The sequence below is a fragment of the Vicia villosa genome, linkage group LG1, assembly GCF_029867415.1.
Source record: "Vicia villosa cultivar HV-30 ecotype Madison, WI linkage group LG1, Vvil1.0, whole genome shotgun sequence".
Lineage (NCBI taxonomy): Eukaryota > Viridiplantae > Streptophyta > Magnoliopsida > Fabales > Fabaceae > Vicia > Vicia villosa.
In genome coordinates, this window is record NC_081180.1 from 200,772,513 (window position 1) to 200,795,398 (window position 22,886).

Below are 22,886 nucleotides of genomic sequence, written 5' to 3' on the forward strand. Positions count from 1 at the left end.
AAATCTTCTGGTTCAAACAAAAATTGTTAAAGATCTGGAGAATGCTGGCATTGTAAAAGATCCTTACACCATCATTGGAAGTACCTTGAATGATCATACTCTCAAGAAGATGGGCTTAGTAGAATCTATTGGTACGTCTCCTCAAGTGAACGCTGAAGTTAGGTCCAGAAGAGGTCCTGCTCTGGCAGACTTTGAGTTGTTCTTCAGAAACGAACTTCCAGAAGTTATTGTGCAGTACATTGTTATGCACAAGGAAGTAGGTTCTAAGTGTGATCCTATCTGGATAAGCAAACACAAACTTTCTACTACTGCTACTCAAGTTCCAGAAGTAGTGCAAGAGCAAGAAAGAAGAACAAAAAGAAAGTTGGATCTTCCAACAATCAGTGAAGAGAAGAAGGAAGATAAGAAAGAAGAAGAACAAAAGAAGGAACAGAAGGAAGAAAGAGAAGTAGAAAAGAAGAAGGAAAAGAAGAAAGATAAGAAAAAGAAAGAAGAAGAAAAGAAGAAGGAAGACTTGAAAGGAAAAAAGATAGCTGAACAAAAGGAGAAGAAAAGGAAAACAGTTGGAGAAGGACCTGCTAGGAAGAAGAAACGACCTTCAGGTATTGTAATTTCTGAACTAGGTTCTGCCCCTGTTTTAAATTCAAATTTTGTATCAATAGAAGCTACCCCAGAAATTCCACCAGAAAAGCCCCTGCTACACCACCTCCAACCACCAAAGTTCCTACCCCTCCTCCTTCACCCAAGTCTAAAGTAAAATCGCCTATTCTTGATTCTGAACCCCTAGTTTATGAACCTATCTTTGAAGCCACACCTCTCAACACCATCATTCCTCCTCACGCCACTATATCCACTTCTCAACCTCCTCCACATTCCAACTACACTCTTGTAGACACTCCTGTGTTCTACAATTTCACCTCATCTGAATCCTCTCATTTTGATTCTTTCACCAACCTCATGCAGAAATATACTCGTAAACCCAAACCAACTTCTGACTCAGTTGTCTTAGTCTTGGACTCTAACAATGAAGCTGAATCCTCTCAACCACCCTCTTCAGAAACATTATTTGTTCTGGATAGAGTTTCTCAACCTTATGCCTTCTCTCACCCATATAAACCAATCTCTTCTCTCAATCTTCAAACTCCCCTTTCACCTCCCAGAACTAAACCCCCAAGATCTTCTGTTGATGCAAGTTTTGAATTTTTATCTAACAAGGTCAGGACAGGTTTAGATGTTCTGAACGTTGCTCATGATTCCAAGCTGGATCATGTAGCTGCTGGGAAGATCTGGAGAGCTTTTGGAAGAGAGATTCAGTCTGACTTTCTGGATCTCCAGAAAGAGTGCTTGGCTGCTGCTCCTGGTCCTTTTGGATTCCTTCTACAATATGATGATGGCAAGTACTATCACCCCATCACCAACTGGAAGCCTCTAGAAGAGAAGCAGTTCGTTGATGAACTTGAAGAAGAAAATCCTCTTGCAATTGTTGTGTGGAAGCCACATCCATACAAAGTTCTGACTGGAGATTTTCAGGCTTTGTTCAATTGGTTCAGGGAGAACCCTTCCGATAAGGCTCCTAACATGGTCTACCCAGAAGTTGAGTATCCTCCAGAACCTAAGACTCCAACTGCTCCAGAGAATCTGGCTGAAGTTCTTCAAGGTCTAGAGCATCCTGCTGAAGATATTCCTGTTGAGGAAAATCATGAAGATGTTCTAATGGTTGAAGCTGATGCAAATCATCTTGTTCTGGACAACAACTTTGATGCTACTTCTACTGGTTCTTCTGTTTCTGTTCTGATGAACACTATGAAGGAGCTCCAATCCAGCAGAATCAAGCTAACTTGGCTAGTCGTCTGGACAAGCACGAGGACACCCATGTTGAGTTCAGATCCTTTATGAAGACTCAAGAAGAAGCTACTAAGAAGCAAGTTGTGGACACTTCTGAGATTAAGAACCTTCTGGCCGTCTTAGCTTCTAAGTTTAGCCAGTCGTAGTCTGTCTTGTGTCTTAGTTTGTTTTCTTTGTTTTTGCATCTGCTTGAATTGCATCTGCTTCTATATTATATTATGATTCTAATAAATGAAATATTATCTTTTTCTTTCTTCACTCTGTGTGTCTTTTTCATTGAATCTTTTATGCTTTTTGATGTTATGACAAAAAGGGGGAGAACTGTGATAATTGAATTGATTTATAATATCAGTTGCTGGGCTTAAGTCTCAACATTCCTAACATATTTATTGCAAGTTCTCTGTCTTTGATAGTTTTTGCAGGAATGAGATACTCTGGACAAAGCTCAACATGAGAAGAAAATACATGGGGAAAAGCAATTATAAAGCTCTTAAAGATTTGAAGCAAGCTAAGTGCTCTGAAGCTTCAAGTCCAGAAGCAAGAAATGCTGTGATTAAACCTAGAAGCTCTAATGCATGAAGTCTCAAAGTTTTGATGGATCAGATACATAGAAGACTGAAGACATAAAGAGTTCTGATACAAGTGATCACAAAGAGAAATTCAAAGCTCTGCAGCTGTCCAAAGGAAGCTCTGAAGAGAAGCTCTGAATGTTCTGAAGTTCTATTCAACGTGAAAGTCTCAACTAAAATGAAAAATACTCAGGGAAGTCTTTTATTTCTAAATTCTTCTAGTATTAATTTCAGGGGGAGATTTTTAATCTCAGGGGGAGACATATTCACACACTCGGATTATATGCTTATGATATAACTGTGTAATTGTCTTTGTTCATATGATATTCTGGATCCAAATTCATATCACTTATATATGTTTTTGTCATCATCAAAAAGGGGGAGATTGTTAGAACAAGAAATGTTCTGATCAATATTCTTTGTTTTGATGATAACATTAAGTATGAATTTTGTATAAGATAATGTGGTACTCTAATCCTTTGAATTTTCCATTTCAGGAAATATATATAGAGTATGCACAAACCAGCGCTCAGAAGCTACTGACTCTGAAAGTTTTGGATGGCTTCATCAGAACATGCTCTGGCAAGACATCAGAAGATGGTCATGTAGAATCAAAACATGAACTGGAAAGCATCAGAAGAATGGAAGTCAGAAGAACAAGCTCTGAAGGTCTGATGGTATCACGCTCAAGCTCTTCAAAGTCAGAAGAAAGAAGATGCTCTGCACCAAAGCTGATGGCTCTGATATTCAAACGTTGTTATCTACAAAAACTGAGTCCAGAAGAAAGTACATGATGAAAGGCTGTAACGTCTAATCTCTGACTGACAAAAGGAACGTTAGAAGCTACAAAAGGCAGAGTCAGTAAAAGCAGCAAAAGCAAGGCTCGAGGTAGTTGACAAAAGTGTGAAACATTAAATGCAGCGTTGTACTATTCACGCAAAGCATTAAATGCACCCCAACGGTCATTTCCTCTCAACGCCTATAAATAGAAGTTCTCTTCAGAAGCTGAATACAACACTTGCGCAAACTATACAGAAACACTGTCAAATTCAAAGCTTACGAACTTCATCTTCAACCTCACAAACTCTTGTAATATTTAGTGAATGTTAAGTTTAGAACTTAAGAGAAATATCACAGTTGTGATTACAGCTTTATTAGAAGCACTCAAACTCTTGTAAACTTTATTTTACATTGATTGTAAAAGGATTCCTAGAGTGATCAAGTTGTGATATGTAGACTCTAGAAGACTTAGAGGGTATCTAAGTGGAAAACCATTGTAATTAGTTGGATTAGTGGATTAAATCCTCAGTTGAGGAAAATCACTCTAAGGGGGTGGACTGGAGTAGTTTGGTTAACAACGAACCAGGATAAAAATCATTGTGTTGATTGTTTTTATCTTCTAAGTTTTTGAGATACACTTATTCAATCCCCCCTTTCTAAGTGTTTTTCTATCCTTCACAAACTACACTTCCCCTGTAGCAGACTACATCTTGCAAACTAAATTACCAAGAGGTACTAAAGTACCCAAATTTACAAAATTTCCAGGGGATACTAGTGAATCGACTGTGGAACACATAGCCCAATATTTGACGGAGGTCGGTGATATAGCAAATAGTGAGAACTTAAGAATTAAATATTTCCCTAGTTCATTAACAAAAAATGCTTTTACATGGTTCACCACCTTACCTCCAAATTCCATAGATACTTGGGCGCAACATGAGAGGATGTTCCATGAACAATTTTACATGGGACAAGCCAAGATCAGTTTGAAAGAACTGGCTAGCATTAAGAGGAAATTCACAGAGCCTATAGATTACTACTTGAATAGGTTCCGTTTATTGAAATCAAGATGTTTCACAGTTGTTCCGGAACATGAATTAGTCGAAATGGCTGCGGGCGGTTTGGACTATTCAACTAGAAAGAAGTTAGATACTCAATATTTGAGAGATATGGCCCAGTTGGCAGATAGAGTTCGACAAGTCGAACGACTGAAAGCTGAAAAGGCCAGAGAAAATAAGAATTACAAGAAAGAGAGAGTAGCCTATATTGAAGCTGAAGATGCCGAAGTTGAAACCTTTGATGATTCATATAGTTTCGATGAGGTCGAAATAGACTTAGCTGAATTAAAAGAGGCACCTCCATACTCTTGTAAATTGCTCACTCCTTCTAATGGAAAAAACCCTGTCGAAAATGACAAGAATGACAAATTCCCAAAGAAAACATACACTTTTGACGTCACCAAGTGTGACAATTTTTTTTTATTTATTACTAAAAGATGGCCAGATGATAGTACCTCCCAATTCTAAAGTTCCTCTGTTAGAACAACAGAAGAAACGAGGTTTTTGTAAATATCATCGGTTTTTAGGCCATAAAACCTCACAATGTTTTCTTTTCAGGGATCTAATTCAAAATGCTATCAAGGATGGTCGTTTGAAGTTCGCTGACAAAGGAAAGAACAACATGAAGGTCGATGTTGATCCCCTCAATGTCGCTGACACCAACTATGCTGAACCAGTCGACATCAACATGGTGGATGTGTCTGAGGCTGACATCACAGAATGGGAGATGGTTTTGACAGGAAAGCAGACTACTGAAAGTCTAAGCAACAATGTGATCTTCAATACCGACGTTGAAGAGTCATTTAAATCAAAGACCACTGAGGGTCTTATGGAGAAAACTAGTGAGGCCACTGAAGACCTCAGGATGAAGCTCCAACAAATAAGGATTTCTGAAGTTCCCCCAGCAGGAGTCAATATGGTGAATGTTGGACAACCTTTATCTGAAATTAAGGAACTGGAAAAATGTCTGGTGAAAGAAAAGGAAAAAGGAAACTATGGAAATCCAAGGGCAAATGAAAGCTTGAAGGATTATCTCTGGAGGTGCCTTGAGAAAAATGCAGGACAGATGCTGATGTGTCCAAGGTGCTCGATCATGCTAAATCAAAGGGTTCAAGCTAACTATAAAAGGGCCCAACGAAACAAAATGCAGGGGCACTGGAGGCAAGAAAACCAGTTGCTGAAGGTTTACCCAAGGCCTGGTGAAAGTCTTGTAAGTTTCTTGGTTCCATGTCATAAGGCAAAAACTGAAATCATTATGTGTCCCAGGTGTGGGGCAGTATATGATAATTTGATGGCAGAATCATTCGTAAGGATATCATTCTCTACTGGTTGGGATGTTCAAGGAGTTAATCCCAACATGTACGTGTTCGATAATCGAACATCATCAAGAAGGCCTGATAGCCCTCATCCCAAGGCTCGTAGAGTGACATTCAAACTCCTGGCAGAAGTACCCATGGACAGATGGACACAAGTTGGCGCAGGGAACAACAAATGGCGAAGTTGGGACCAAGGTGGACGAACTGCAATGGCTTATAGAAGGCAGTTCCAGACGTCAAATCGAGAAATGTACAGGCTTGAGAATTACAAAGGTAAGGATCCAATGTCCAGGTCTCAATGGAGGAGACACCAGAGAATGAAGAAAGCCCAAAAAGAATCCAAGGTGAAAGAAGTTGGAGAATCCAGCAGCACCAAAGTTCCAATGCAGGGAGCAAAGTCAAACAAACCCCCTGTAGAACGCAAGTTTTTCAGTTCTGAGAATGAAAAGGAAGAGGAAAAGGTGCAGTCTAGCCCTTGGAAAGACGGAGACAGGATGACTAATGACTTCGACTCAGACGGAGTTTCGTCAATAAATTTCAACTGTAATGTGGTGTCAGTACTCCCTCATGAGTATTATCAAGAGACGCAAGTCGACGATTGTGAGGAAGCTGAAGAAGAAGAAATGGCGAAACACAGACAAGTGTGTTACTATGTGCTAAATAATGGTTCTGTCGAAGAGCATAATGCAGTCTTCGAAAGACCTGATCAGGGTGTGAGGAATCATCTAAAACCTATTTACATAAGAGCCAAAATCGAAAAATGTAGGCATCAATAAGGTCCTCGTTGATGGAAGGGCAACGGTGAATTTAATGCCCCAGTATATGCTGAAGAGGATTGGCATGTTCGACACAGACATAAAGCCACAAAACATGGTCTTGTCTAACTATGAAGGAAAAGTAGGACATACCTTGGGAGTTATCCAAGTGAACCTAACTGTAGGTTCAGTTACCAGACCAACTATGTTCATGGTAATACCAGCGAAAGTGAACTATAACCTTTTGTTGGGAAGAGAGTGGATTCATGAAGTTGCTGCCGTACCTTCAACAATGCACCAAAGGTTAGCCATCTGGAGAGAAGATGGAATAGTTGAAAATATAAAAGGAGACCAAAGTTACTATATGTCTGAAGTAAATCAAGTTAACAAAACAAGCTTTGACAAAAACCTAGCCAAAATAGTACCGTGTCGAGCAGCAGAAGAGCTATATGCTCCAAATAAAAATGCTATATACTACTTATCTCTTCACCATAGTGGATTTTAGTGGAACAGATAAATAATGGGAGATCCCGAAGAGGCAGAACACATCGAAGGGTTACCAGGAACACAGCCAACTGGCTGGAACGAAGACGTTGAATATGTTTGAGTTGTCCTTCTTCGAAAAGATTTCGGCTTACATAGCTGAGAATAAAAGAAAAGCGGCTCTTGAGGCCGAAATATCAAACATGGTTGTCGAGGCCATACAAAAAGAATCAGAAGTACAAGGCCCAAGGATACACTTTATCTTAGAACCACCTGACGCTAAGATCTCTGACGAACAGGTTTCAAGCGAAAGAGCAAGTCAAAGATTAGACGCAATTTATGATGAAGAACCTTTGGGATTCGAAAAGGATCCAATGGCACAAAATATAAAGATTTTGTCTCTAGACCCACTCGAAGAAGTAGATCTTGGAGACGGGAGTATGAAGAGGGTGACATATATCAGCGCAAAATTAGAGCCATCCCTAAAAACAAAGGTCATCGCGTTACTAAAAGAAAATAAAGATTGCTTCGCCTTGGACTATGATGAGATGTCTGGTTTAGAAAGAAACCTGGTCGAATTGAGGTTGCCAATAAAAGAAGGGAAGAAGCCCATCAAGCAAACTCCTAGAAGATACGCTCCAGAGATTCTCTCAAAGATTAAACCAGAAGTTGAAAGAATGCTTCGTTGCAAATTCATTAGGACTACGAGGCATGTCGAATGGATTGCTAATATAGTAATGCCTGGGGAAATAGGAACCTATGAATGGGTTGTTATGCCTTTTGATTTGAAAAATGCTGGGGCAACTTATCAAAGAGCAATGAATTCTATATTTCATGATTTTATAGAAACCTTTATGCAGGTGTACATAGATGACATTGTTATAAAATCTGTTTCTGATGACAGTCATTTCGATCATCTCCGCCAATCATTCGAAAGAATGAGAAAACATGGCTTGAAGATGAACCCCTTTAAGTGTGCTTTCTTTTTACAAGCAGGAGATTTCTTAGGCTTCGTAGTCCATAAGAAGGGAATAGAAATTAACCAAAATAAAACGAAGGCCATTATGGATACAAAGTCTCTGTCCACGAAGAAGGAATTGCAGTCACTATTGGGAAAGATAAACTTCTTGAGGAGATTTATCTCTAATTTGAGTGGGCGTACGCAAGCTTTTTCCCCCTTACTTCGACTGAAGCAAGGAAGGTTCGAATGGCACGCTGAGCATCAAGAAGCTTTTGATAAAATCAAGCAATATTTGATGCACCCACCCATCTTATCACCTCCAAATGGGAAGAAACATATGAGACTTTATATCTCAGCTTCCGATACTACAATAGGTAGCATGCTAGCACAAGAAGATGAAAATGGCATCGAAAGAGCCATTTATTATTTAAGTAGGGTACTTAATAATGCAGAGACTAGGTATACTGCCATAGAAAAATTCTGCCTTTGTTTATATTTCTCTTGTATAAAAATTACGTATTATATAAAACCAGTTGATGTTTATGTTTCATCTCATTTTGATGTTTTTAAACACATGTTATCTAAACCAATATTGCATAGTCGAATTGGGAAGTGGGCTTTGGCCCTCATTGAGTATTCCTTAATCTTTCAACCTCTTAAGGCAATGAAAGGACAAGTCGTATCAGACTTTGTTGTAGACCATCCAGTGGTCGAAAAACACTAACAGTATGTTGAATTGAAACCTTGGAAATTATATTTCGATGGTTCAACGCACAAGGAAGGGAGTGAAGTTGGCATACTTATAATTCCTCCTAAAGGAATTCTCCAACAAAACTCAAGTACAGAATAGAAGGTCCTCTATGCTCCAACAATGAGGCTGAATACGAAGCATTGCTTGCAGGACTTGAAGCCTTATTGGAATTGGGGGCAACCAGAGTCGAAATTAAAGGAGATTCGAAATTAGTAATAAAGCAACTGACAAAAGAATACAAATGCATCAAAGAGAATTTTATCATGTATTTTGTCGTGACAAATAGGTTGCTTAAAAAATTCGAATATGTGGATTTGAAACACGTCTCAAGAATAAACAATCAAGAGGCAAATGATTTGGCACAATTAGCTTCAGGGTATAAAGTGTCAAAGGAAAATTTAGAAGAGTTAATCGAAGTAAGGGGAAAGGCAATGGCCACAAAATTGTCTTCAAGTGACCTGGAGAATTCACAATTAGGTTTCGCCAATGAAGAAGAATTCGAGGTATTAAACATAAACTCTCTAGCAGATACAGATTGGAGGAGTCCAATTGTAAATTACTTAAAGGATCCTTCGACGGATACGGAAAGGAAGGTAAAATATAGAGCCTTATCATATTTCTTGATGGGAAACAAATTGTTCAAGAAAACCCCTAAAGGAGTCTTACTAAAATGCCTTGGCGAAGCAGAAGCTTATTTGGCACTTTCGAATGTACACAATGGGGCATGTGGCGCTCATCAAGCTGGGCACAAAATGAAATGGTTGTTGTTTCGTTATGGAATGTATTAGCCCAATATGTTAAAAGATTGCATAGAATTCGCCAAAGGTTGCCAAGAGTGTCAGGAGCACGCAAGTATTCAACACGCTCCTGCTAGTGAATTAAGCTCAATCATCAAGCCATGGCCTTTTAGAGGTTAGGCACTAGACCTAATTGGAGAAATTCGACCCACATCTTCCAAAGGTAAGAGATATATATTAGTAGGGATAAACTATTTTACCAAATGGGTCGAAGCAATACCATTAGCCAATGTAGACCAAGAGGCTGTGATTGAATTCATTCAAAAACACATATTATATAGATTTGGAATCCCAGAGAGTATAACTACAGACCAGGGATCTGTGTTTACCGGTCGAAAGATGCAAGAATTTGTGAAAGAGATGGGGTTCAAGTTATTCACTTCCACGCCTTATTATGCTCAAGCAAACGAACAAGTTGAAGCCACTAATAAAGTGATAATAGGTCTGATAAAGAAACATGTAGGAAAAAAACCTAAGAATTGACACAAGACTTTAGACCAAGCACTCTGGGCTTGTCGAACATCACCTAAGGAAGCAATCAACACTACACCATTTCAACTTACGTTTGGACATGATGCGGTACTTCCTGTCGAGATATATCTGCAATCAGTCAGAATTCAGAGACAAGAGGAAATTCCCACAAACATATACTGGGAAATGATGATGAATGAATTGGTTGATCTGGACGAAAAAAGGCTTCGAGCGTTGGAGATGATAAAAAGGCAAAAAGAAAGATTATCAAGGGCATATAACAAAAAGGTGAAAGGTAAAGTGTTTGTTAATAATGATTTAGTTTGGAAAGTTATTTTGCCTATAGATCGAAAGAACCAAGCTCTAGGTAAATGGTCTCCACAATGGGAAGGCCCTTTTCGAATTTTAAAGGTGTTTTCAAATAACGCCTATGAGATAGAAGAACTGGCAGAAGATCGTAGGATCTTAAAAGTAAACGGAAAGTATCTAAAGAGATACAAGCCAGTCATGCACGAAGTTAAGATCGCTAAAACATAGACATTAAAATGAACGTTGTGGGCTAAAATGGCGAATACTTCGCCAAGATGGCTTTATCGTTAAACAAGGCTTGTAATATAAAGTATGCAAATAATCAAAGCTGAAATATATTTAATTACTACAAAAACCCGGAAACACATGCATTGAAGAAAGGTGGTAGTACATGAAAGCCTAATATTACAAAAGGAAGCATAACCAAAATAAATACTAAACATCACTAAAGGATAACAAAGTAAAGGCCCACGAGATCTTCAGCATTTCTTTAGTTAACCCTAAGATGCAAATCCTCCAGGTTTAGCAAGGGTAAGCTTTCAGCCTGGAAAGCGTCAAAGGATCCAGTTACACGCAGCCTTTGTGCTATCCCCAATTTGACGAACATGTGAGACAAGAGCCTTCCGTAAGGAAGAAAAAAAGGTTTGTCGTGACGAGAAATCGCAACAGCTTCGGTAAGGTGCTTGAAGATCATCAATGGGATGTTGATTTTTCGCTTTTAAGAGCATAGAGCATGAACTCGAGGTCCCATACCATGATGATCTCCTGATTTTCCTTTCGTGGGCGAAAGTTACCCACAAGGAGTTGGTGCCAGATTCTACCTAGGAACGCATTGAAAGCTCGGTTACGGTTAGCGAAAATACTCGCTAAAACATCAGAGGTGGTCTTGTTGAAAGAATCGTCACAAAAAAGACTAGTGTTTTCACATCTCATCACTTTGGAGATAAGTGCTGCAGAAATGATGATGCGAGACCCACAAACTTCAGAAACGATACTGGTCTTTCCCTCAGGGTCCATTTGAATGGATGCAAACGTCCAGAAATCTGCAAGCATATTTCGATATACAGGGCCCTCCAGAATGGTCAGGTAGTTTCCCAAGTTTTGAGTGGCCAACATCTCAGCTAGATCAATGCCATGTTGATGGAACTCTTCGGCCGAAGGTTTGAACTCCTTATGAATGGCAGAGATGATATTGTTAAAAGTTAGGGACATCGTTGCTTCAAAAGAGAGATGAGGAAAATGAAAGTTTGGTTGAATGAATTATGGAAAAGTATGAAGAAATAACAAAGAATGGTAAGATTTATATAGAGGTTGATTGCCTTGGAGAATGGTTACGCTTTGAAAGCTTATTGGACCGCGTGTTGGTTCCCCGAGGGAAGATGCATAGTCCACCGTTTCTGATCTTGGAAGTTGGAATGTAATCATGGAAAACTGACACACGCACGTCTTAATTAGACGTTTTGAAAAAGTGGAGTCATAATTAACTGACTATTACGACTTCTGGAGTTGGAACGTCAAATCAGAGGCGAAATGGCGGTAAGGGGTAATTATGTTACGTGTATAGGCTATCGAGGCAATTATGATGGCTAAGGGAGTAAGTATACTGAATAAAGAGTTGGCTAAGAAAACGTTACTCATGGTAGTACATGATAAAGTACATAGTCAAATTGAAATATATATCCATTAATGAGTTCGTTTACAAAAGAAAGATAAACAGTTGAGAAACATTCTAGAGACTATTACAATTAATCGAAATCTTCAGGGAGATTGTTTTTCATGTTAGAATATTGAGAAGCCAATATGGACAAACAACGGTCGATCGTGGCTTGTTGTTTTCTTAACTCTTCGATCTCTGGTCCTAATTTCTGAGCCATTTTGATATGACAAATGCCCGCTTGCACCACTTTGTCCATCTCTTTTCATTTTAATTGCTGGATCTCCTCCTGACGTTCCTTCGCAATCTTCACTTTCCCTTGGAGACGTTCAATCTATTTTCCCAAGATTTGATATTCGTCCCACAAGTCTCATACTCTTTCTGGTATTTTGAATGCTCAAGCTCCAAAGTATCAACTTTGGCAGATGACTCATTAGCAGCTTTCCACGAAGAGGTTTGAGTAGCTACTTTTGTGCTTAGTTTTTGGTTAACCTCTTGTTTTCGAAGGTTATCTGCTTGAAGCTGATCGAGTAAGAAGCCTAGTGAGACAATCACTTGCGAAGATTCATCAGAGACATTGAGTAGGTCTACCTTCTTCAGAAGATTTTTCAGCCCAAAGCAACTGGTGGCATCTTTCCTCAGAGCTTCGACAAGATCAGTTCCAAAAAACTTCTCATTTATTTTATGAAGAAGTCCTTGGTTGTCAAGTTCTATGCCACCATCCACAAAGGTGTTCGAAGAGGTTTCACCTATGATAGACGAAACGCTTTTTGCATTCATCATAACCTTGAGGAAGCTCACAGGGTTGGTGTTTTTAAGCTGCTCTAATTCAACCGAAGTAAGAGCAGGAGAAATCTTGGCCGAAGTGATTGCAGGGGTGACAACCGTCCCAAAGGTTGAATTTTCCTTGTTGTCTAATCGAGGTAAACTGGAGGCTTCATCCCTAGTTCCATCTTCAGGGTTAGTCTCCTCACTTCCCATAGATTGCTCAACTACTTCATCAGTATTAGATTGTTCAAGATTGTCTTCCATCTCATCACCTTGATTAATGATTGGAGATGAATCATTCGAGTGAATGCCTTCAGTGTGCTCAGTGGAAGGAACTTTAGTAGAAGGGTCGTCATCTTCGAGAACTGGAGAAAGGATGGGAAAGTTTCGTTGTGGAATGCCTGTCATAAAATTACAGCACGTTAAAATAAAAGCTACGAGAAAATCATTGATAGACATAAGGAATATAAGTGTATACCTTGAAGATTATCAAGATCAAGAGAAAATCTGATGCTTTGAGATCAGAAGTAGCAATGCCTACATCATCCTACAGATGATAGGTAAAATATAAGCTTAGCATTATAAGTTAAGATGAAAGTGTAGTGAGTTGTTAAAAGACAAGATTCGATACCTTTGCTGGGATGTTATCTGGGCTCGAGTTGTGACTTTCGACAATAGGAGGGTTTCCAACGGTCTTTAGAGGCTGTTCGTCTGAAAAAACTTTGTCACTCGACGAGGTAGGTTCTAAAGTCCCAGATCCTTTTCCCCTAGCTGAAGAAATGGTGGCCTTCTGTCTTTTCTTCGCAGCCTGTCTAGTATGAGGGGGAGATCCATCCTCATCATCTGAAGCAATTACAGCGCTAGTAGTCGAAGTCTTCCGTTTAGGAGTTGGTGGAGGTTTCGTACTCTGGAATTTTTTATGTCAAAAAGCTTGAATATCATTCAGAATAAAGGCATAAGTTAAAGAGTAAGAGTATGTACCGCTGGTTTCTTGCCAATATCCGTAGAGTCATCCCCACTTTCCTTTTTGCCTTTCGAAGTTTCAGCAGCTTTGTGGGCAGTAGCATCTTTAATACTTTTCTTTCAGCTCAGGGCTATAAGCAAGACAAAAGCAAGTTAGTATAAAGATGAAGAGGGAGAGTTCTAATGGAAAGATTATCCTGTCCCCAACCTTCAGGTATTGGAGTCAGAATACGAACGTGCTCGAGACTTATATGAAGATGTCCTTTGAAATTATCCAAGGTATGCTTAGTCGGAACCACTCGTTCAACGTGTTTTTTGGATTGTTCGCAAAGAATTTTAGGGACATTCCCACATACAAACCAGTCTGGAAAAGGAGGGCTTAGAACCACACCAAAGTCAGCACTAGGTAGTGGAGGGAATTTTGGAGGATATAGTTTGAAAGCCACTTCATAACGCTGTTCAGGTCGAACATACGTGGGCAATTTCAGCTTATCCAATTTATTAGAAAACTTTTCACATAAAGTGACCGCGGCTTCACGAACGGTCCGACTAAGATCGTTGGGTCTATAGATAGTTTCAAAGAATTTCTGGAAAGCTTGAATTTCTTTAATATGTGTCAAAGTACCTTTTTTGAAGTTCCCCTGCACGTCAGCAAAAGCCTCAGTTAGTTCTTGCGAAAGGCTATTGGCGTCAAAGATTTGGTTGTTATAGTATTCCGTCCACCACTGATGAAAATCTATAGTGGAATAAAAAGCAGGTTCGAAAGAGATGGGAGAGAGGGTCGTGATGTCAACATATATGGAAATTATGGACTCATAGTCGTCTTCGAATGAGTGCATAGTATGCAAGCACATATGGCTCCTTTTGTCATACATGCATTTGGGTTTAAGCTGAACCAATCCGAACTGTCTCGATACAAGATTTGGTTGATAGTAGAGAAGGCAACAATGGCTCTTCGGCGACCGCAATCGGTGATATAATAGTTTAGGAGTTAGAAAAGCTTCCCAAATAACCATTGATTCGACCTGTTGATCCGGAGAAGTAGTAGGAAATTTTCGTGTGAACCATTCGGGGCCTACATCTCTTCTTATAAATGGAGCCATCGAAGGACTAAAGTGGTGGCGTTTAGCAAACATCATGATATATGCTCGAAAAGCTTCATGTAGTTTTCCTCCTTCTTCTAAGGGAGTTAAGTGGGCAAGTCTTGTTCCTTCGACTGTGCGGTTCCGAATGGCTATGTCTGTCTCATCGATAACACCTTTATTCGGAAGGAAAGCCTCAAAGGTAGCATTAAGCCATAATTGAAGTAACCAAAAGGGTCCAGCAAAAAGAAGAGAAGATCCAGTTTTGTAGTTTTTGATGAAGTCTACTGATTCGCCAAGGCTTTCATAAAGGTACCCTAGAATTAGCTAGCTCAGGTTCAACTTTTTTCCAACATTGATTTGATTAGCCATACAGAGATACCTCTTGGCCACTTGAAGAGATCTGGAACAGAAAACACATCTCGAAAACCAGAGTGCCAGAAATGCAATATGCTCTTCGTCTGATACTTCGTCAGCCATTTTGTCATGGTGTTTAATGATGAATGGGGTAAAAGTGGCTTTAATTTCATTAAATTGTATGGTATCGGTATCCAAGTAGTTGGGATCGAAAATTTCCCCTGTTGGTCGAAGCCCTGTGATAGCGGCTATGTCGAAAAGAGTTGGGGTAATCATCCCACAAGAAAGATGGAAAGTGTTATGGGAAGCATCCCAGAAATACATAGATTCTACTAACATGGTTTGGTTATATTCTAAACTTGTTTTTGATAATTAGATTAAATCGTAAATCCCTAATTCTTTCCAGAATGGAGTTTTTTTGGCTTCAACCTTAGCCAACAAGGCGAAATAAAGCTCAGGATCCTTCGCTAAAGGGATCGCTCTAAAAACCTTGAGAAAATTAGTCATGTAATCTAACCTATTTTTTTCTGGAATTATAGCAGCTTCAGTCGAAGCGCCTTCCATACTGGATTTTTCAGCAATGAATGGTTTACCCTCTTTATCTATCTGGTTCTTACTAACCAAGGGTCCAGTCTTGTAATAAACGGGGAAGAATTTGTTTTGAAGAAGATGGTTTTCACCAGGTAGAGGACCCATAAAAGAGCGAGTCTTTTCAGAAAGAAGGAAAGGGATGATTACCTAGGAAGCATAAATGGCACGAATTCTTCCGGATTTGGCTCTGGAATGTATTGCTGGTTTCCTACTTGAGTAGGGCGTTGGAGCTTTTGGACAGGCTGAAGAGCGTCTGTAGTTTCCGTTGATGGGTTTTGAACGGTGGAAGATGCCATGAGTGAGCTGCTTCAAGAATAGAGTTGGGACCAAAAAGGGTTTTGTGTGTTTGCGTTCAGAAAGGTGAAAAAAACGATGATGTATGATGGAGAAAGAAACCTAAATGGTGAAGCCCTGATATTTAAAGGTTTAGTGAAAAACCTTTCAAATCTCTATTTTGTTTTGAATAAAGTTAATACGATACGCGTCGGCGGTTGATTCACTCATCTAGAGGTCGAACAGTTATTAGCCTTACTCCTAGTATCTAGGAGCAATAATCATGAGTAATTTTAAGATGTGGGAACGCACGTCTTGAAAGGACGTTCTTGAAAATGACAAGACATCTTTGAAAGAGAGGTCATAATTGATTGAGACGTTAGTCAGAGTCTTGGAACTCAAAGTAGTACGAGGAGATCGAAATCTCATAATGACAAGATACGCCTATTTCTCTTAGTTTTTCGAAACATGCATTTATTGGGGGAAATTTGTTAGCTGGAGATTTCGATCGTTATATATGCTTTTTGAAGATTTAAGTTTTGAAGCGAAAATGGATTTGGATGGCCATTTCTGAGAATGTTATTTATGATGAAGATTGCTAAAAACGAGGCTGAATCGAGATAGGCGATCTTCGAGGCTTTGAGTGGTCTTCGAAATGCAAAAGTATTAAAACTTGAAGTATTTTGATGCATTCTCACGAGGAGCACGTTGCCACATATCAAATAAGGTTCGAAACGGGAAGGTTTGAATTTTAAAACGTTTTGTTAAATCAACAAGGACAGATGGTGCCCTAAGGATTCGAAGCGCATGCATGTGGGCAACGTGGCATTTCGTTAGTGTAGGACCGTTAGGGTCAAATTAGTATAAATAAGGGTCCTAGTATCGGGATCCAGGGTGTTCATTTTGTACAAATTACTCACAAATCGCTCAAGTATCAAGTGTTAAGAGAACGAGTTTTCGCCGAGAAATGTACGTGTAACACCAAACACTTTACATATGTTTGTATTTCTATTATAGAATCGAAGTATCTTTACATTCCTTTACTTTTTCGTTAAGTCTTTCCATTCCTGCAATTTACATTCCTTTTACATTCTTGCCGAAGTTTTACTTATGTTTATTGTCTAACCAATTTACTTCTCGTCGTGCATTTATTTAGTTTATTTCGCAAGTTATTTATACATTCACACCCTAACCTTATAAGCCAATAAAAAACCAAGAGAACATGAACCAAATCATTCTGAAAGACAACTTTTCGACACATGTCCTAGGATCAATCTAGTCGATCCTGCGAGTAACCAAAGTATATTGGTAATTTGGAAGACTAGCGGTTGTTTACTGGAAATCACCGTAAACAGACCAGGAGCATTCTTGTGGAAAGCACAACGAGCATCTGCCTTGTACCAAAATGGTGGATTAGCAGGAGGAGGAGGATCCCTCAGTTGAACTAGATTTTTCTGAAGTAACATAGGAAGTAATTCCGTATAAGTCATCGGAATAGGATCAAAAGGTGGATATTTTCTTTGTTGATTTTGTTAAGGAGCCTGATGTCGAGGCTATTGAGGCCGAGGTCTCTGCACATTCTGAGGTGGAGCTTGGCTAACAATTGGAGTCACAGCAGCAATTTGTTTTGGTTAGTACCGTCTTTTCCTTCCTCTTGAGATGGCACTCACAATTTCTTCCTTTTTCTTGGCAAAGTTACTACTAAATCTTTTGATGCCCCCACTAGATAGTGATGAACTGGCTTCTTTGATCAGGCGGCCTTCTCGGATACCTTCTTCAAGCCGCATCCCCATGTTTACCATTTCAGTAAAGTCATTGGGAGCGCTTGCTACCATTTTCTCATAATAAAACGTGCTTAGTGTCTTAAGGAACACTTTGGTCATTTCTTTTTCTTCCATTAGGGGAATAATTTGAGCAGCTAGTTCACGTCATCTTTGCGCGTACTCTTTGATAGACTCTTTTTCTCTTTGGGACATAGCACAGAGTTGATCTCTGTCCCGTTCCATATCAATATTGTATTTGTACTGTCTGATGAAAGCTTCACCCAGGTCATGGAAAGTACGGATGTGAGTACTATCCAAACCCATGTACTATTTCAAAGCAGCTCTGGATAAGCTATCTTGAAAGTAGTGAATTAACAGGCGTTTATCTTCCGTGTGCACGGACATTTTCCTTACATACATGATCAGATGACTATGAGGACAGGAATTCCCTTTGTACTTCTCAAATTCTGGGAGTCTGAACTTGACCGGAACTCTGGCATTTGGAACCAAGTGTCATACCCCAAAATTTGCCCACACTTTTCAAAAATTCGAAGCTATTTCAAAAATTGGGTTTTATAAAAATTTAGGATTCATTTACATTGATATCCCTATTTTTATAAATATTCGATTTAAAGTCTATTTTAAAATATGATAGTTTACTCTTAAATTATTTATATTTTAACAAATAGCAAAATGTTGGTCGATGCTTCATTCACTTTCTATTGGCTTTTTATTTAGAAAAAATAATATAGCACAATTTGTAAGGAAGTAAAGTTTGCGAGTACAGGGTCCTGGGTTCGAATCTCACTTCTAACATTTTTCCATTTTATTTGCTTATAATTTTAGTTTTAATTTTATTTTTATTTTATATTCAAAAATCATAAAAAAATGCATTTTTTATTATTTTAATTTTTAATTTTCGTATTTATTATTTAAGCATTTTTTAAAATATTAATTTTTCAATTTTTTATTCATAAAAACATCAAAAAAAAAAATCACAAGATAAAAAGATTTAATTTTCCTTCTCATTTTAGGTATATTTTTGTATTTTAGGAAAAAATCATAAAAATTATTTAAAATAATTTTAATCCTTAAAATTAAATCATATTTAATTTCTTGGGTTTTATTATTTTTATTGATTAAATAATTTCCTTCCATTTTAATTTTAACCTAATTTCACCTTATAAATATAAGACTCTTTTCACACACAAAAAAACCCTCTATTTTCTCACCGCCACTTTCACGAACAACTGTATTCACGTATCACGACACTCCAATTTTGTACACACACAAATTGTTCATCACAAAAACCTGTAAAAAATTTTCCAATAAAACAACATTACACCATTCCTGCACCGGAGAAAATTCCAAACTATACACTAACTTACAATTTCCACTCCCACTTAGGAGTGACGAAACGGGCCCGGCCCGCGGGGAAAGTCTGTTTTACCCGCACTTTTACGCAGAACAGGGCAAGGTTTTAGGACCACTCCCTTTATTGTACCCGCCCCGCCGCCCCGTTTTTTTCGGGCTTTTGCGAACATTGGCCTTTGGGAGTCCCACCCACGTTTTTACTTTTTCTTTTCACAATCAACATTAAATTTTTACATTCATCAAGTTTAACACCTTTCATGAACCAGTAACAAATACAATCTCCAAATTCTAACCATTAACAACATGCTAACAATAACAACATTTAGTTCATAAGCAAACATATCCTTTTATAAGAAAATTCATGATTTTCCAAAAATATATAAATTATGGAAGGAAATAGACAGTGACTGTGTAAAAAATTTTTTTCCTCTTGTTTCTGTTGTTCTTTGTTTTGTAGGTCCCTGCTAAGAGAAAAAAGAGAAGGAATTGCCTCAATTTTCAGCGCATCAGATCCGTTCAATATCCAACCTCCACCAACCTCCACATATCGCCGGAGCCACCCTCAGGTCTTCCTAGCGCGTCACCACCTTCGAATGAACAACATCACTGATTCTTCAACGGTATTCCTTTTTCACTCTCAAATGTTGTTACCGTAAAACATCCATCTGCTCACAATTTGTTGCAGTTATTCAATTAAGATGTTGTTGTTTGAATCTAAAATTAAATATGAATGTTTGTTGTTAAGACTTTGGGAGTAGAATCGAAGTTATGAAATCAGTTGAGAAAGAGAAGAGATTGAGAGATTTGAAGCAAATGAAGTAAATTTAGAGCATTCTGGACCTTGTGAAGATGCAGGGAGAAGAGTGATATCGTGAGAGGCCTACTGTCTAGGGAGAAGAGTAGAATCCCCCTGTGTCTGTTTGGTTAAATTGTTCAGGGCCTACTGTCAATTAGATGGCGCAACGCCCAGATTCTTAATGCACCTCCTATTTGTTTGTTTTTAAGCCCATTTTTTCCATGCTTGATATTTTAGTTTTATGTTATTAATTTCTAATTTGCTTAGTATTCAAAAATACAAAAATAGTTTACTTAGAATTTATTTTTCCTCGAATATTAGAAAAACACCAAAAAATATTTATTTACTTTTTTTAATGCTTCTTTTTATGTGTTAATTACTTTTTATTTGAATTAATTTTGACTAATATTTGTCCTTATTTTGTTAATTTTATATTATACGTCTGTACTAATATTTTCTTATGTATACGAGGTACTGTCTTGGAGCAATCTGACTTTCTTATGGACATTCACCATTTGTTTAAATCTTTGTGTATATTACTCCCGTTTTAAATTTTCATTTTGGGTTTGTAATATTTAATTAGGACCTTTTACTTTCTGCGCTTTATTTTCCCGCCAGGTTTTTATTGTAATCCCCTCCCCAAAGCCATGTAATAGCTAAGACCCTTTACTTTTCTGCTCTTTATTTTCCTGCAATATTTATCTGCGTGTGTTAGTAATTTAGAGCGTGCAAAAGAAATTAATCTCGATATAGATCACTAATTAAAAGATAAAATATTCCGAAACAACACACGTGATTGCTGCACACACTCACCCTTAGGGTACGCCCCTCTTGGTTGCCTTCTATTATATGGTCGTGTCCCTCGAATATAAAGGTACCCATTAGCAAAAGTCCCGACGATAAAAAATCATCACAAAGATCATAAGTCCCTCGATGACCCTCGATGTTGCCAACGAATATATGATCTAGTCCCTCGAATGGTTGCCTACGAAACGATGATTGTCCCTTCGAATTTGCTAAAGGTACCTCTTCTTGTTGCCTTTAATGACCTCCGATGACCCTTTCGATTGTCCCGCACATCCAATCAATAGGACTACCTACCCCGAATGGTAAGGATAGCCATATCTCTCTCAGGAGAGCAAAAAGCATAGAAAAAGACCAAACTTAGGGTAGTGTTCCTAATTTGCTTGCTCAATTAAAAAGCTTTTCGCACCTCTCTTTTCAAAGACTAAGGCTACGCTTTTAAGCTAAAGTCCTTAAACTTCTTTTCAAACCAAACTAACAAATATGAGCTAAGCAAATTAAGAGCCCGTAGATAACTACGGATGAAAAGAAATGCTAACACCTTCCCTTTTCATAATCTACCCCCCCGATCCCGTTTTTCTTAAAAGGTCTTTTTCTGTTCTTTTTGCCCTTCCAAGATATTGGATAAAATAAAAGTCGGTGGCGACTCTTGCACACCGCAACATTGCTTGCGAAATTTAAAAAGTCAGTTCTTCCACCGAGTTACAGAACAGGCGACTCTGTTGGGGAGTATTTTAAGAGGGGTTTACCTTAGGGCTTAGTTCATTATAAATGTTTTCAATTGTTTGTTTTGTGTGCTTTATTTTTAAGGGTTTTTTTTGGGGTTATTTATGTGAAAAATTCTAACCGGAATCTCGAGATACCTTAGGTATGTGGCAATAGACCAAGGAGACTGTAAGGCTTGTCCCGATATGGTTGATCTGGTGGTCACCGTTAGTGTGACACTTTGGCTCGTCCTGATGGCCCTTGAATGTGATCAAGGAGACATTAGACTACCATGTGGTGTCTGATAACACGAAAACGTATCGTATATTTAGATTAATTTACATGCATTATTATTCTATTTTATTTTGATTTTATTATTTTATTTTGTATTATGCCGGTATTTCTATTTGTTTTCAGGAATTTATTTAATCAGAGCTCGCAAAAGAAATAGTCGGAAAAAGGACTTAACATGGAGAAGAATTGCTTAAAAGAACATTTAAATAAGGAGGTGCAAATAACAAGAAGAACCAGGCCCAAACACACGCAAGCCCAACACGCACAGGAAGTGGATGCACGTGACGTGGGGCACTCTAAAGCACCTGCCGGTCGGCGTACACCCCCTCCTCCCAGTCGGCACCCCCTTGAATTTTAGTGTGTGACGTTAGTCACACACCCAGGCCCAGAAGAGGAGTCTGTTTCAAAACGCTATTTTCTCTCCTCCAATTTCTACGCCGTGAGCATGCTGTTACGAGGCATTTCCAAGATCAATTCAAAACCTAGTACTGCTCTATAAATATCCAACAAGACCTGAATCAAAGAGTTACGAAGTTTTGCCCTACTGCCGTCATTTACATTTTCTCTGCAATTTCAATTTCCAGTTCAAGTCTACTTCTTCCAAACCGTTTTCTGCAATAGATTTCCACACCGGAAATACTACAGCAATTCGGTTTCTTTTTCAAGCTTCAGAATTCGTTTTAGTTTTAGGAGTAGATTTTGTTTTCAGCATTTATTTTCGTCCCGGATTCAAGATTTGGTACAACAAGATTACACTTTCAGTCTGCAATTTAATTCAGGTTTATTTATTAGCATTTAATTATTATTGTCAGTTTATGTTAGTTCATAGAATTATGCTCGAAATATTTTTTACCTGCTATATCTGTTCTGTTCTGTCTATTAAATTAATGTCCGGCTAAATAATTTTTATCGGTATGTAAAGTCACATAACCGAGGGAATCGAGTAACACTGTCGACGTATTTTAAATACAGCGAGAGCGCTTTAAGGTTAATTAGACTTCATCGGTTTTTCAAAAATCATCTTTAAACTTTATTTGATACATCGAGAGCGCTCACTTAGGTTTAATAATGAGATCGAAATCAATAAACACAAGAGTGTGAGAGGAAGGTTTTTAAACAAGTGATTTCTACAGAAAGAATATTTTAAATTACGATTCGCGTCGATAGTTTACTAGATCCCCGACGTCCGACCATTATATACCGATTATATTCCCGCTTATTAAATTAAACTATATACCTTTTATTTTCCCGTCTAATCAATAATCAAATCAGATATTAGCCTTAGATTTACGTAGTAACGATTAACTGCACTAGGTCGATTCTTAGTCCCTGTGGGTTCGATATCTTTTAAAACTACGCGATAGACT